The sequence below is a fragment of the Lytechinus pictus genome, chromosome 3 (genome assembly GCF_037042905.1).
Source record: "Lytechinus pictus isolate F3 Inbred chromosome 3, Lp3.0, whole genome shotgun sequence".
Classification (NCBI taxonomy): domain Eukaryota; kingdom Metazoa; phylum Echinodermata; class Echinoidea; order Temnopleuroida; family Toxopneustidae; genus Lytechinus; species Lytechinus pictus.
Window position 1 is genome coordinate 22,526,171 of NC_087247.1, and position 17,381 is coordinate 22,543,551.

At 34.1% G+C, this 17,381-nt stretch overlaps 1 long non-coding RNA gene across 1 annotated transcript; it reads right to left on the reverse strand.

Annotated features, from left to right (window-relative positions):
* Window positions 1-1,845: 1,845 nt before the first annotated feature.
* Window positions 1,846-14,527, reverse strand: LOC129256454 (uncharacterized). Its single transcript, XR_010292985.1, has 6 exons — window positions 14,365-14,527; window positions 10,933-11,111; window positions 9,001-9,190; window positions 6,689-6,877; window positions 4,592-4,717; window positions 1,846-3,453 (listed from the first exon to the last, which is right to left on the reverse strand). It is a non-coding gene; the product is annotated as an uncharacterized LOC129256454 (long non-coding RNA).
* Window positions 14,528-17,381: the final 2,854 nt, after the last annotated feature.

Below are 17,381 nucleotides of genomic sequence, written 5' to 3' on the forward strand. Positions count from 1 at the left end.
CACATTTGATTTGATTACACCTTTGGCCTGGTGTATGCCATGTTTTTACTTCCTGGTTATTTGGCACAGCTTTCCAATTCTACCTGTATTTATATTATGTGTAGGTAACAGCTTTTCCTAACATACCAATTTAGGCTAAACAAAAGCCAAACAAAGAAATCCAAAAAACCTATTCCAGAGTTGCACGTTTCCATCCATTTGAGCACTGAATAATTGTCCCATTTTCCTTTGAAAATTGCACCTTAAAAATGTACGCTTTCTTGAAAAATTAGAAAAATAATTGATCTCATATACGTATGAACTTATGGAATCATAACCCTCCTGACACAGTATCACATCACGAAATTCAGGCCATTAAGAAGCAAAGTAAAGCCTACTTTTGAAACCTGCCGATTCGAGTTGTTCTTTATATGCAGAATACTTGGTTTATAGCAAACAGATGATATGCATGAAACTTTCATCTTTGTGCTTTGTAGCTTTAGAGTTTTCTCAATATCACTTTTTGCTCCAGTCTGAGTGGGTCTACAAGGAAAATACTAACTTATGTCACCACATCGGTCTTAATCTCCGACATTGTAGTGTTTTTTTTTTTATCTCTCTCTTTCCAGTACTGAATGATATGTAAATATACACTATTGAATATTTGCCTGATATACTCATACACAAATGAATCCCAGTATGAAAAAGAACATATTTTGGGGGTAAAAATAATGTATTTCCTAAAATTCACATAAATAATGCATCACATATTTCATGAACTGAGGAATCAGTCAGCAATTAGTTACTTAAAATACTCAAGTCGTATAATATACGTCTGACAAAACCACATTATACATAAAAAATTATCTATTTACAATATTCTCTTGACATTGGGGCATTTTCACGGTAACTGACGTTACACGGCACAATTTTACACACTTTTCATTATAAATGATGGGAGTTTGCTTTTTAAGCAAAACTTTTAATTTGTTGTTTTGAAGATAATCATACACATAATGAAAAGTGTGTAAAATTGTGCCGTGTAACGTCAGTTACCGTGAAAATGCCCATTGTGGATTGTGCTCCTTCTTTAAAATCAACAAATTAAGTAATCTAAAATCCCATAATTGTGTACACAATAATTGTTCTTTGATTTCTATTGAATCATTTATGTATATGGGAGACAAATTTTACTTCAGAATTTGTGACCTTTGATTAGTATATTGCACAATGAATAATTTTTTTAATCCGCAAATTGTTCTCACACATTTTATATATTCAGGCTAGCTAGGCAGCACAAACATGAATAAGACACATTTGGACAGTCTACTCTATTGTACAAATCAATAAATCATTAATAATTATTGTGTTAATAAAATATAGCATATTTAAAGGTCAAGTCCACCCCAGGAAAATGATGGTTTGAATCAATAGAGAAAAAGCATATCTCTGAAAATTTCATCAAAATTTGATGTAAAATAAGAAAGTTGTGACATTTTAAAGTTTCGCTTTTTTTCACAAAACAGTTCTATGCGCAAATCAGTAATATGCAAATTAGAGAGTTGATGATGTCCCTCACTCACTATTTCTGTTGCTTTTTATTGTTTGAATTATACAATATTAACATTTTTATAGATTTGACAATCAAGGCTAACTTGACTGAAACATAAAATGTTATAACAAGTGGAACCCCTGGCAGTCTCGCCTGCATTACGCAATTCAATATAGGAGCTGTGCGGACTTTGAAAACAACTATAGAATAATGATTAAAAAAAAAAAAAAAAAAACATTCATATGATGATAAAATACGATGTTCACTGACCCTAAATGACTTTTTTTTCTCTTTTGGATTTTTCTCTTTCTGTTCCAATCAACTTTTTTATTGGGGGTAGACTTGTCCTTTAAAGAGCATAGTGCCTGGTTATGAAAGGGCCCCTGCAATCAAAATGGGCAAAAAATGAAATTAACATATACTCCCAGGTGATTCTGAATATGACAATTATATATATATATTTCTTTAAATAAAAAAACTACTGGGAGCCTTTTTTAAAAAGTTTTCATGCTTGACAAGCTCCAGCCCTCAACAAAAGAGTATGCGTGATCATCATCATGTGACGTGATGACACGTGCCACGCCAGACAATCCTCGCCTTTACCATCATAAAGATTGTAAAATAAATAATTAGGAATGACCAATGAAGGACAACTTTAGGGAATTTGTTAGATGTACATTATTCATTTAAGAAACTGTTTTCTTCTTTCTAACTTATATAATCTTACAAAGTTAAAAGCCTAAAAACTACTTATATCAACTTACAAAGTTATAAGCCTAAAAACTGTGAGCAGATGATAATCATTCACAAAAAACACCATTCGTATGATGATAATATACTATGTTCACTGACCCTTAATGATCTTTGACCTTGGTCATATGACCTGAAACTCAGGCAGGGTGTTAAAGTAAGACTCGATTACTCTTATGTCCAAGTTTCAGGAACCAGATCCATAAACTTTCAAAGTTTTTATGGAAATCAACAAATACCCCCAACACGGCCAAAGTTCATTGACCTTGGTCATGTGACCTGAAACTCACGCAGGATGTTTACTAATGCTTGATTACTCTTATATCCAAGTTTCATGAACTAGATCCATATACAATCAGAGTCATGATTTTAAAAAACTTAACCTTAATTGGTTAAGATTTCTTTTTTATCCCCCCAACATAATCTAAGTTCATTGACCTTAAATGACCTTTGACTTTGGTCATGTGACCTGAAACTCAGGCAGGGTGTTTAGCAATACTTGATTACTCTTACGTCTAAGTTTCAAGAACCAGATCCATAAACTTTTAAAGTTATGATGGAAATCAACAAATACTCCCGACATGGCCAAAGTTCATTGACTCTAAATGACCTTTGACCTTGGTCATGTGACCTGAAACTCGGCAGGGTGTTTAGTAGTACTTGATTACCCTTATCTAAGTTTCATGAACTAGGCTTATCTACTTTCTAAGTTATGACAATTCAAAAACTCAACCTTCGGTTAAGATTTGATGTTAACGCCGCCGCCGCCACCGTCGGAAAAGCAGCGCCTATAGTATCACTCTGCTATGCAGGCGAGACAAAATCGTCTCAATAGATATCAAAAGGTTTACCAAGTATATTTGAGTATGAGCATGCTCAGAGTCTCGCATTTCATCACTTCGTTGACTTGTATATTGAGAATATTTGCCTCCCCCTTCCCCCTTTCTCTCTGTACATGAATATAATACATTTCTTGTAACCCTTATTTCCATCTGACACTATAACCTGCCATCCAGCTGGTGCTCTTCTAGATGTGTTTGCTTGTTGTTGCTCTTGTTGTGTTTGCTTGATGTTTGCTTGATGTTGCTCTTGATGTTCCACTTGGCCGAGGGTCTACTGAATCCTGTCTTGCACTTCTTGAAAGAGTTTGGTCCCGTTGAGGTAGGCGTTCCCTGAGTTTGAAATAGAATAAGATAAACACTTCAGTTTCTTTCAGTCATTATAAGATAAAAGATAATATACCAACACATTTTACGCTGTAGATTGAAATAATGGATTGTACCCTTAAGACGTAGTGACCTGCAATATAAGCCAAGCCCTGCTATATAAAAAATTAAAAAATACAGTCAAAGCAAAAGATATTAACTCTCTCACTCTCATCGTCCCTGTCCCTTTGACGAGGCTGACATAGCCGCATTAAAATTAAGAAGAAAAAAGTGGCTATGGTAAATTCCCAGTTTGCCACTTGCTTTGACAAGTGAATATCATGTGTGTCCAAGATACAGCATGTTACGTATGTAACATAATAAGGGTCTAAAAAATCACAACAAAAAAAGACAAATGTTTAAAAAGAAAGGAAAAAGGGTTAAATACGATAATCTTCTGAATATCAAGTCAAATTCAATTATAAAATTAGATTTTTGTTTTAAAAGGGTAAAAGGGGAATCAAAAAATAAAAAGATGTTTATAGAGGAAAAAGAAAAATCAGGCAAGTTGATAGGTAAAAGTTTGAACGATATCAGAAAATGTCTGTAAGTTGTGAAATTGGTAATCAATATAACACTGAAGACTACAAATTGGCTGCAATGGTGATATCATAATGATTTTACCGTTTTTAGGCAAGGACTACTCTTCTCTTTCCTTCAATACATAAAATGACTAAAATGACTTTCAAAAGTTTTAATTTAAATTATATTTTTCTTTCATGAGGACACAAAATAATATGCTTTCTTGGTTATATATGTATTTTTATTACTGCCCCAGAGGAATATATACTTAGAGGAAAACCACAAATTCCTCATAATTAAGTACATGGACTTTGGGAAAGTTGTTCATATCACTTGTCATAATTTACTTACCCAGTTACCAATTTGAAATTTACATAGTCTTAGAGATCTTTTTAAAAACTGCCATAACTGTTTTAGGTATTTTCCCTCTCTCTCTCAAACAATTTTTTATGACCAATGCTGGATTCCCATTTATCATTTTTGCTCGCTCGCTCACAGCTTTTTATAAATGTTGCACAACACACCATGTCTGGCCCCCTCAAAATTGTTGGCTCTTCCTGCCAGTGAGATAAAAATGCCTTACCTTGACTAAGTCTTTAGGCTGGCCTGATCTCAAACACTCCTATCGTAGCCATACGTATTGCCTCCATATTCCACAACTTTCCTTGAATTTGTATTGGGTCCAGCATATTTCAACCTAAGTAGGCAACTGCCAAATTAAAAAAAAAAGCTCACATGTTCACTGATTTCTACATTACTGCATAGACATTAGATGCTTTTGAAAGAAGTAAAAAGTAAATTTTGTCATTATATGTCTGGATAGTATGCACTCAAGAAGAAGAACATTTTCAAGGAAGACTTTACAAAATAAGCGATTGTGATTGTACAATTAACTGAATGGCCCACTGTATTTAGAAATTGATTGCAACCCTTGTGTTATAGAGCCTAGATCTTGTTTTCTGAATTTCAACAAGATGTAAATAGGCCTTGATCATCTGATTTATTGGTATATTGTCAATTGGTCTTGCCCATGTTGTTTACTTTCCGTTTTGTTTCCATCAAACATGGTCTTATCCCGTTTTGTGTACAACTATATGTTGCTCATCTACCCATTTGGTCTAATTGACGATTTGACACCCAGTAACCATTATGTCTAATATCAAATATTCAGTAAGGCTATACCCATTTTGTCTAATATCCATTTGGTCTAACACCACTTAGTCTTTTTAGTTTTAATAAATGAACCCAATTTTCAATTATTTTCAAGTAGATAAACTGGAAATTAGACCAGCTGGAAATTATAATGAATGAGTAATAGACTAAGTTGTGGAGACCAAACGGCAATTAGACCAAAAGGATTTAGCCCATGGGGTATAAGACTATCCAAGAAGAAGACCAACTGTTTGTAGACCAAGTGAATATAATACTGTGTGAGACAAAAAAAATTAAACCTCACAAATCCCCATTTTAAGGACAAAATATGTCATGAACACATGATCATCATAATTTTATATGTCCTGAAAGAGTGTGTTCTCCCAAATAATTTGATACCATATTTATGTGGTATGTGTTAATGCTTGGACAATCAGGAGATATTCTAAAGGACAAGTCCACTCCAACAAATAGTTGATTTGAATAAAAAGAGGAAAATCAAACAAGCACAACACTGAAAATTTCGTCAAAAGCAGATGTAAAATAAGAAAGTTATGACATTTTAAAGTTTTGCTGAATTTCACAAAATAGTTATATGCACATCCCGGTCATTATGCAAATTAGGGAACTGATAACATCACTCACTCACTATTTCTTTTGTATTTTATTAAATGAAATATGAAATATTGTAATTTTCTCCTCATTGTCCTGTGAAAACAAGTTTTATTTCGCCCTGAACATGTAGAATTACCATTGTTTAACATTATATGGTTCAGTCAAGTTGGTCCTCATTGTCAAATCTGTAAAAATTGAAATATTGTATTATTCAAACAATAAAAACAAAATAAATAGTGAGTGACAAACATCATTAATTTTCTCATTTGCATATGACTTAATTGTGCATATAACTATTTTGTGAAAAATAAGCAAAACTTTAAAATGTCAAACTTTCTTATTTACATCCGATTTTGATGAAATTTTCAGCATTATGCTTGTCTGATTTTTCTCTATTGATTCAAATCAACACTTTTCTGAGGTAGACTTTAAAAGTGATGTAAATTTTGATTTGTGCCAAAGTAAGGCATGACTGCAATGAATGAATCCAGATGTCAATGATGTCATAATCCTACAAGGGTTGCATTAAAATCCATTTCGAAACACATTTTCAGTAATGTACATTATAATTGTTTAATAAACACTTTTTAGTATCAATTCTAGTTAATTTCATTGAAAGGGATTTGCAAATATGTTTACTAACTCAAGTAGGATTATGACATCATTAGCATTTGGGGTTCATTCACTGCAGCCATGCCTTTGGCGCAAATCAAAATTTACATCACTGCAAAGAATACTTACTGATTATCCAAGCGTGAAGACATAGCACATAAATATGTTATCAAATTATTTGGGAGAAGATATTCTTTCCAATATATAATGATTATGCGTTCATGATATATTTTTTTTCTTAAATTGGGGATTTGTGAGGTGTCAATTTTGTTTTATTCACACGGTACAGTTTTTTTTTTACCTTGTCATAATCATACTGGGATGCACAATGAGGTTCAAATCTTATAGGCACCTTGCCCTTTGGATGTGAACAGTCTCTCTGAGCTTGTGGTTATCCCTGACAAGATGAATGGTCTTTACTGTCTTACCGGAGGCCCAGGGCGTTGAGATTTGAAGCTTCGTATGATAGTTCTCACAGCTCTTTTCACTCCTGATCATTAAGATATAAAACAACAAGCACAAAAGTTAAGCAAACAGCATTGTTATATTCAAGGATAATGCCAAGTAATGTCCATGATGTAAATCCCCCCTCCCCTCATTCTCCTTTAAGCATTTCCCCATTCTCATCCTCATCATTCTCCTTCCATCCCTCCTCCTCATCCTTTTTTTTTTCTTCTCTTTTTATTCTTATTCATTATCATGTGCCTTTTCCATTAGGCCCAAAACATTTACAATGAATGAATTACAAGCAATTTAAAATACTAATTTTCCTTGATAAAAAACATGATTCTAAGCTTATGCTCTTTGTCAGTATAATATCAGTATGCTTCTACCAATGGAGCCTTAACTACATATTCAGTTTACAAATATCTTAAAACCCTGCATTCTTAAAATCTAGGATGCATTATTTTGATATGCAGTCTTGTAATACATACTCCCTAAAATGAAGAATAATTTCCATCTAATCTTTACATTATTCATAATGCAATTCATAATGCAATTATTCATAATGCAATTCATAATGCCATTATTCATATTAATGCAATGCATAATGCACTTCATTTGCTAAGATACAATATTTGTATGCTTCCAGGTATTGTTTTTAAAAAGAGTAAGCTGCCCAAGGTTCGACATGTGAAGCAACTTTTCTTTATTATAGAATTGTCTTATTGTATTCCCAAAGTATCAAACATCGTAATTTTGTAGTATTTATACTTACAAAAAAGTCCACAAATGTTTATTTGGGAAAATACAAGAAAGAATTAGAACAAAAGCAAATATATAATAAGCGTTTTCGCGACCATCATTCGACACACACTGCCTTCATATGACATGTCACATCTTCCACCAGACATGTTTGCCCCAAATTAATTTGGTATTTATATTTTCTTCAAAAAGTTGGTTAATTTAGCTATTTAGTGAGTGATACGCCGCATGATTTTCTCTTTTTTTTTATAAGATAAAATGATATAAGATTCAAAGTAACATTATAAACTGAACATTGAGAGGAAGTTAATATCCCCTAATCTATGATTGTCCTTTTTTTTCCACAGCATTCCTCGATAAAAATGAAAAGGGAATAAAATAAACATAATATCAAATTATCATTCAATTAAACTTCAATTTTGAGTAAGTTTAACAGTACATGTATATACATGTACATATATAGCATTAAACATTTGTGGCAAGATATGAATCCATTCAGAGTACTGAAACATTAACTTCAGCTTTTTACAATTAAGACAGCATTGCAACTTCAAAACATGCTACAAGGCAGCCAATCAGATGCAATGCTTATAACTACAGTCAGTGAAAATCACTAATTGTTTTCATGATTTGCTTCCCATGTATTGTAAGAAAAAGGAACAGAATCTTTGTAATGCAGAACTACTGTATTTTTACAACTTTAATTATCCCATTTTTTATGTTTCTGTTTAAAGTTCCATCCTTCTTTCAAGTTACCAGGGCATGCATGCAATGTGCATAGAATAGAACTAAGTTTACATCAAATTAATTTTGCTGGTATCACAACAGAATGGATTATTATGCATGTTTGACAATGTATCATCAAATCAATAACTTCATACATGGCTAAATTTCCTCCATATTTTTGCCCTTTGCCACCCATAGATCATTTTACAATTATGTAACTTTTGTTTTAAACAATATAATGTATGTATTCATTTATTGCAACTATTGTGAATACTTATATTACACAATTTTATTTCATATGAAATATGGAAATAAAATAAACTAGGGAGCATTTAAAAAAGAGTTTTGTCAGTGATTAATAACAGATGTAACTTCTGAAGGTTTCCATGTCGAAGAAGGATAGTGTAGTGGTTCCACGATATACCATGTATCTTTCATGGGCATTCTCCTGAAGACGACAAAAACACACTTGTCGAAACGTTGAGTTTGGGTGGTCCTTTTTAAGACCATCAAGTGCCCACAAAAGATACATGGGGTGTACCGTGACACCTACTACACTAACAACATATGTTATAAGCTACTGGGAATCCTTGCATCTGATTGGCTGAGAGCAAATCAGTCAGTGCATATTACTGACAAAAAACTTTTCATAAATCCTCCCCAGAAACTGAAGAAAATTACCTGACTGATGAGGCAGTAAGGGATCAGGGCTTCATCTAGGGCCAGACTAAGATGACATAGAGCTGTGACTAGACTGGGTAGGAGATAACCAAGGATGGTTCCTTTAACTACCCCATCCAGGAACTGGATCTGAATGGCTTGGCCAGAGTTCATCAGGTCATTGCACATGCTCAGTAGAGTCCTGAAGAATCTGTGATTTGAAAGACAAGATACACTCAATATGCAGCAATTTCATGTTTGGGTCATTCCATGCCAATTCACCCAATGAATGTGCAATTTTGCACCCGACCCTCTCGGAATTCGTTGTAAATTGGTACACATAAAATTCACCATGGCCCACGCACAAAACAAAAAAAATTAGTCCAATTGGTCCGTCGGTTCTCGCGCTACGGCCCGCCCTTTTCTCCTTGTTTTGACAAAAATGGGCGTGACCCTCAACTTTCAATGGCCACTGCGTCGTAACGTGTTGACCATTTTTCATGAAACAGGTACCATTTATTAGGAAATTCAGAGAGGAATCCAAAACATGCATCAAATAAAGTATTGGAGCAATTTATAAGGTCGTGACCTTTGACCTTTACTTTGACCTTGAGTTTGACCCCCGGACAAATAATTTTTTAACTTGATTTTCATGTATATTAATTATTAGTATGATATTGACAAAATATGTTAAAATCAATGATGATATTTTATTTCTTCACCTTTTAAAACTCTTCCAAAGATACCATGAAATTTCACTCTAGTCCTACATACTGATATTCATGTTAGTAAAGTGTTAACCATTTACATGATTTCTTCCAATCTTAAGTTACAGTATGCATGCAGATGAAAAGAAATTAAGCTCATCAGTTCACAAATGAAACATTAAACATTTATGCTCATGAATAGGTATCTGTTTAGGCAATTTGATGTTCAGCAATATATGTCATATATATACATATATATATATATATATATATATATATATTCTTGTTAGTAAATAGGCATATACTCAACAATTTTATGATAAAAGTAAACACTTTACTAACAAGAATATATATATATATATGATATATATTGCTGAACATCAAAATGCCTAAACAGATACCTATTCATGAGCATAAATGTTTAATGCTTCATTTGTGAACTGATGAGCTTAATTTCTTTTCATGTGCATGCATACTGTAACTTAAGATTGGAAGAAATCATGTAACTGGTAAACACTTTTACTAACATGAATATTAGTATGTGGGACTAGAGTGAAATTTCATGGTATCTTTGGAAGAGTTTTAAAAGGTGAAGACATAAAATATCATCATTGGTTTTAACATATTTTGTCAATATCATACAAATAATTAATATACATGAAAATCAAGTTAAAAAATTGTTTGTCCGGGGGTCAAACTCAAGGTCAAACTAAAGGTCAAAGGTCATGACCTTATAAATCGCTCCAATACATTATTTGATGCATGTTTTGGATTCCTCTCTGAATTTCCTAATAAATGGTACCAGTTTCATGACAATTGGTCAACACATTACGACGCAGTGGCCATTGAAAGTTGAAGGTCACGCCCATTTTTGTCAAAACAAGGAGAAAAGGGCGGGCCGTAGCGCGAGAACCGACGGACCAATTGGACTTATTTTTTTGTTTTGTACGTGGGCCATGGTGAATTTTATGTGTACCAAATTACAACGAATTCTGAGACGGTCGGGTGCAACCACTGGGTGAATCCAGATGGAATGACCCGTTTACACTGTACCTTCTACTGTTCGACATCAATTACCGTCACCATCACCATCATTATCATCATCATCATCATCACTGGTAGCACCAACATTATCAGGATCACAAACAAGAGCACCCTTCTTGCTGGTTTGTTCACAGACATCATCATCACTGGTAACATCACATTCATTATCATTAGGCCCCCTAACATTGTTGCTAACCCTTACCTGTTTATATCCATTGAGAATCTAAAGTGTTCTCTACATCCTTTTTCCTTTTCTAGGGACCAGTAGGTGGAGTGGCAGCAGTAGTTCCCCTCTCTCCCTCTTCTTATCGTTCATGCTGATACCTTGTAAAGAGTGTATCTCAAGGGTAATATTAGGAAATGTTGACAAGGGCTGGCAAACTGCACAGAGATAAAAAAAAAAGAGAGTCCAAAATGACTACGGGCTGTTTCAGAAACAGCAGCAGCTAAAATCTATTTTAAGGGACATAAAATCAATTTGATTATCCTACAGTTTCTCAAAATTGATTAGACTTTAATGAATCAACCAAGTTCAATATAAAATTGTTGTTGTTATTGTTTATTCCTTAAACACAAACAGAATATAAAAGTTTAATAAAAAAAAACATACATAAGAATTAGAGGTCACAAAAATCAATTGATTGAAATTTTTATCAATTTCATCAAAATCTTATAAACAACAGACTAAAAGATTTATTGAATTTAAAAATTTACATATATTGTGAAAACAGAGTTAAGATCTAGATATGTGTGCACCCTACTTAAATATGCAATAGGTGGGCTGATGAGGTCATGTTCCCACTTTGCTTTTTCTTACGTTATCACATAATATAATTATTATTTCACTTTTTCATACTTGTGTACATGTATGATCTGTCTCGCTTCTACTAACAAAATAAGTTTAAGCAGTAATTATTCTACACATTAAATCAGAAATCAATCAGATTTGTTTCATTCATGGAGAATATGATAAAATACAAAAGAATAAGTGGGGATAAGACATCATTAGCATGTATTCACACAGACATGCATAAAACTGTTTCACTAAAATAATAAAAAACTTTAAAATGTCATAACTTTGCTATTCCTTGTCCAATTTTGATTAAATTTAAAGTTTTTTGTTTGTCTATTTTACTCTATCTGTTCAAATCATATTTTTCAGCCTTGAGTACCCCTATAAGAGTTCATGGGGCTCAGGATTGTCAATCTCAATGGCAAATGGGTCCAAAGGCCTGAATTTTTTGGAAGGTAAAGTATATGCGTGTTGGGCACACCTCAAGCACAAAGTGCAATACAATACAAAAGTACCTTTAGCCGGGGTCCCTGCTGGACTATGTCTTGCTCAACTACACCCCAAAAAGTTTTTAAAAGTCTTTAATAAGTTTCTTGGCATTATCCTGATAAGTACACCTACTGATACGTGTAAGCCATCGGTCCATTCACTTGTGCAGTGCTTACTTACTACCTTCCAGAATACTCGTCAGTGGTGGTGACATAATGTATCTCCTATTCGCTTTGTACACAGCTAGCATACACATTAAAAACAGGAGAAAGAAGTGACAAATTTCACAAAGCCTAAACTCCTTCAAACAGAAAAATATCAGCTGTAGACCTACTACAGAAGCGAGCTTAACCAACCAGACAATGAAATGAGAAGACAAGATGAGTTAAATGTTGAGACAAGCTGTTAAAACTTGGAAAGTTAACTTATTTGGGACAAGAAAGATGCATTTTTGAAACTCAGAAGTTCAACTTGTTTGGGACAAAAGAGCAAGATGAGTTGCTCGAAATCAGAAAGTAGACTTGTTTGGGAAATCACGACAAGATGACAAGTTGTTGAAAATTGGAAATTGGCTTGTTGCGGTGTAAAATAAGAAAGTTTGTAGACCTGGATCTCCATTATAATTTTGAAGTTCAGCATTGTTTTATGAATCAGTGATATGCATAATATAATATGGTTGGTATATAAATGAGCAAGGGGATGAAATCACCCCTCATTTTTATGTACATTGTATCACAATTATCGTGCCTTCTTAAGTTCTTATCCGATACAATTTGACTTGCCAAGTTTCAACAACTCTTCATTTCATGTCTTCTTTTCCAGATTAAATCAAGTTTTAGAGTAAAACTAAACAATTCTAAAAAAAAATTATATTCGTCACCTCTTCTTCAGCTTCATTTTCCACAGAAGTCGACTTTAAAATTCTAAGTACCGGTATCAATATCTTGTCATCTTTTTGTCCTAAAAGTAAACTAAAAGAAATCAAATTTCCCAGTTCCAATTGATTCTGTACTCGCTATCTCATCTTTTTCCTATTCCTGGCTAAACAAGTGAAGAAGAAACGTTACTTCTGGTTGTGCAATTGTGTCGTCAGCGTCAGCTTCTTCAACGTTCTTGACCTTGTTCGTTGAATGAGTGGAAACTGGAAACAGGACGACTTTCCAATTTCCAACACTCACCATCTTGTTCCAAACAAATCAATTTGCAAAGTTTCAGCAAATCATCTTCTCGACATTGATTTAACATAACAGTCTTCTAAGCTTTTCGTCTTCACATCTCGCCAAGTATAGTCACGTATTGTATTACCGGACACTATTATGATTCCGGACGCACATATTACTGCGTTCTAAAACAAATTCGTACCGTAAGACTTCCGCAATTCAATTTCACAGAGCAATACATAGAACAAGATTGCAAAAACAAGGCGAAAAATCCAACTTTTACCTAATTATCTCTAAAAATGATAGAAAATGCTTAAAATATCATATAACATAGTTTTGTATTAACAATTGATATATTTTCTAACGGAAATATGGGCCTGATTTGCCGAATTTCAATCTCGTCCACTCCTTCGATCGAATGATGAGGTGTGGTGTATTGTGGGTGATCGTCGACGGCTAGTTCTCAAGGTAGTACCCGTGCGCGAGGTTTACCGTGAGTAGAGCCGTCGATCAGCAGCGCATCGATAGAACTTGATGAGCGTCACGATACGAACGCGAGCATATTATTATTGGAAAGTGCCATGGAACATGCAGCTAACAAGACAAAATAAAATAAGTTATCAAACACGAATTTATTACCAACATCTACCGTACTCAGATTCGATATAAAAAAGCAAATAATACTTAGAATTTACTCATGATATGATATAAGAAGAAAAAAAATCACACAAATTTGTTCTTACATCATTATAATCAAGGATATCTTTACCCGTCCGGCGCGCGTCCGGAATCATGATGTAATTTGTCGCGCGCGAAAATAAGCAAAGAAAATGGTTGGTAAATATAAAATAATTTTATCATATTCATAATTTTCATAATATTTGGAATAGCAAGTGTAAATTTTTCTTGATTGTATTTCCTCTAGTTGTCATTTTTAAAGCACTGAAATAAAGGTGTCCGGCAATAGGATACACTGCACTGCCATACTACTCGTCTGTGCCGAGGCCCGAGTGAGGGAGCTTCCGTCTATTACGAGGCCAGGTACCGGGTAGGCCTACGGCGCTCAGCGCTCGCATGGCCCATAGTTCAGGGGAGCTTGCTGAATCATTACCGGTACCGCTCCTCGGCTCCACACACCTGACATTCGGAATATAAACATTAACATTTCCTCGATGTGTTATTGATTACTTACCAAATCTGTCTGTCTGAATAACGCTATGACGACTACACTTGAACAGAATCATATTTGATATTTCCTTTGAGTAGTCTCGATCTTATCAGGAAACTATCAACCGGGCTATCAACTTTTTGAAAATCGTCCCGAATTACACTAACTATTCACAAGTGACCGAGAGAGGGCAGCATGGAAATTTCAAGAAAATGCAATCATGTAAGTTGTAACGTTGAAACCTTTGAAAATATGTTTTAGAATCCTTTTCTATTTTCAAAATAGAATATCACCATAAATAAAACATAAATAGTCTTACCAACGTTAGGCATACAAATTGACCCATGCGAGTTTCCCCTTTCAACTAAAAACGTCCACGTCCACGTCGGGTCCACGTTACATTGAAGGACTTTATAATATTAGATCATAACTATGGTACTTATTTATCACTAATTCTAAACGTATACAGTAAACATGGTAACAAATTATGAAGGGTCTGGGATAATAAAATTATTTTAAAAAAACAGTTTTTCGCGTTTTAGCAATAATTCTCTAAAAAGCTTCACAAATCAATTCAAATAAATTACAGGTTGATATATATCAAGAAAAAATTATCATAATTATATTAGGGCCTACATTTATAGAGTATGATCTTTGCAATAAACAACTTAAAAATCTTCAAAAATGTAGGCCTATCCAAACGGTTGTTATGGTCATTCGGCCAAAATATGAATATCAATCTCATTTCCCCTGTTCCAACTGCAGTTCATTTTTATATTTTTTGAGAAAAAAAAATCTGTGAATTCTGAAACGGCATTACGAACTAATAACACGATCAGTATAAAAGGAATTGAAAAACTATTTTTTATTATTATTATATTATAAGTAGATTCAAATAAAGAATACCTTGCTTTTAACAAATTTGATCAGAAAGATGTGCATATTAAAGAGAGAGGGTGGGGGGAGGTTAATATAAGCCTATTCGAAATTAAAGAATACTCCCACAGCGATGAATGAGGGGTGAATTGGATGACGTGAGATTTGTTCCTGGATAACATTGTTCCATTTTCAATGAAGCCATCGTCATTGTCAAGGATCACCGAGATGATCATGGACAGAGACTTGCATTATTTTCTTGACGAATTAAATATGGATATTTTCAGGATATCTAACACCATTGGTCTATTTAAGAAGATCTATCACCATGACCACATTGACATAATCTTTGCTCGGAGCCAGAAGGACATATAGTTCCCACATGCTGAGACTGAGTTTAATGCCTTTCTTGCTCTACAAGCATCTGATTTTGTTTTTCTCTTGGCACGGACCATAGAACGTCTCAGACAGAGACGGAAGCTTGCGATCCATGTGGGATCCACCCTGCCTGCCTGAAGATAGAGAGAACAGGACATCATGTTAAGGATGTGGGTGATTAGAATATACACCACTTACATCTTTTACACTTTACTCCTACTAAGACCTGAATCACCTTTTTCATATCTGTATCTTCCCCCCTCTTTCCCTCTCATGTCTCTCCCTATCTGTCTCTCGGTCTCTTTTACGTCTCTCTTTTACTCTTTTCCTATGTTTCGCTCTCTCTCTGCCTTGATTTGTATCACTGTCTCTCTATTTTCTCACTGTCCCTTATTTCTTCATTTGCTTTCTTTGTTTAAGGGGGAGTGCGGATTGATTTTGATTAAAAGAGAAAAATCAAACAAGCATAATATGCCCAAAATAATTATGATTAGGCTACATAATAAAATAAGAAAATTATGACATTTCAATGTTATTTTTTTCACAGTGATGTGTAAAACTTCATGATATACAGCCAATAGTGCCACATTTTCATTATTTCGTTTGTATTTTATGACATGAATTATAATATAATATTTCAGATTGATAAGAACCTTCTTGATCAATCAGAGTAGGTTACAACAATGGCAATTTCACATGTTCAGGGATGAAGCAGACTTATTTTCAAATTAGAGAAATATTTCAGATATAATATATTCATCATACTTCGTATAATAAAATACAAAAGAAAAGTGAATTTGTTTAGCTCTGGCGTTTCTCGATTAAATACTGTTTTACCATTTCTTTGTTGACAAAACATGACTGGATAAAAGGTCAATACCTGGAAACTGATATGAGTTTCCTTTAGAAGTTTTTGGTGGAGAAAACGAACCAAATAACGGCAAAAGCAGCATTTCGTTTCACATATCTTTTGGAGATGGAACTCTGCAACTCACTCATACCACTAGCTTGGTACATCATCAAGCTGATGATAAGCGGAAGGGAGCAGTTTCCTTGAATCTAAATATCGATCGTTGTCCTTGGTTAAGGGCATTCCCCTATTTGTTTAATTTGACACAACTTGCAAGGATATCCTATTAAAATAGATGTAAATTTTAATCACGGTAAGCTAATTGCTTAAGGACACTGATTTTCCACAAATTTGATGATACGAGGATTTCCACCAAGAGATTTTCGAAGAAACTCAAACTGAGCAAGGAAGCGAAGCGATCAAGCTTGTAATTCGGGCGCTTTTGCATTTTTTTTTAAAGTGAAATTGAAAGAATTGTGCACACTTATGGTTAATTTTTTGAAAATTTAGTTTCGACGTACGTTTCGGGGGGACAACTCCCCCGTCCCCTCCGCTGCATGGTGCGTACAGTGGTGGCTCTGGGTATTTTCGTGGGGGGGGGGGGGCAAGTAAATGAATAAACAAATTGATTGATAGAAAATTTCTCCAACCAAAGGGGGAAGTATACCGATGCCCCTAAATCATCATGATCATGGTTGAAGGTATTGTCCCATTAGAGGTGTTTCACCCCGCCCCGCCCCATCTCCAAATTTGAATGTGAATGATAAAAAGGATAATAATTGGAATTGAAATTACATGTATTAATATAATTCGTTGATTAAATATTTTTCCTGAACTATATCAACTTTTGTAATTCGTTTTGGCAGGTCTGTTCCCAGCCGCAAATGAAAATTATTCTGATTTTGTATCTTGAAAATGTAACTTAACAAAACTATTA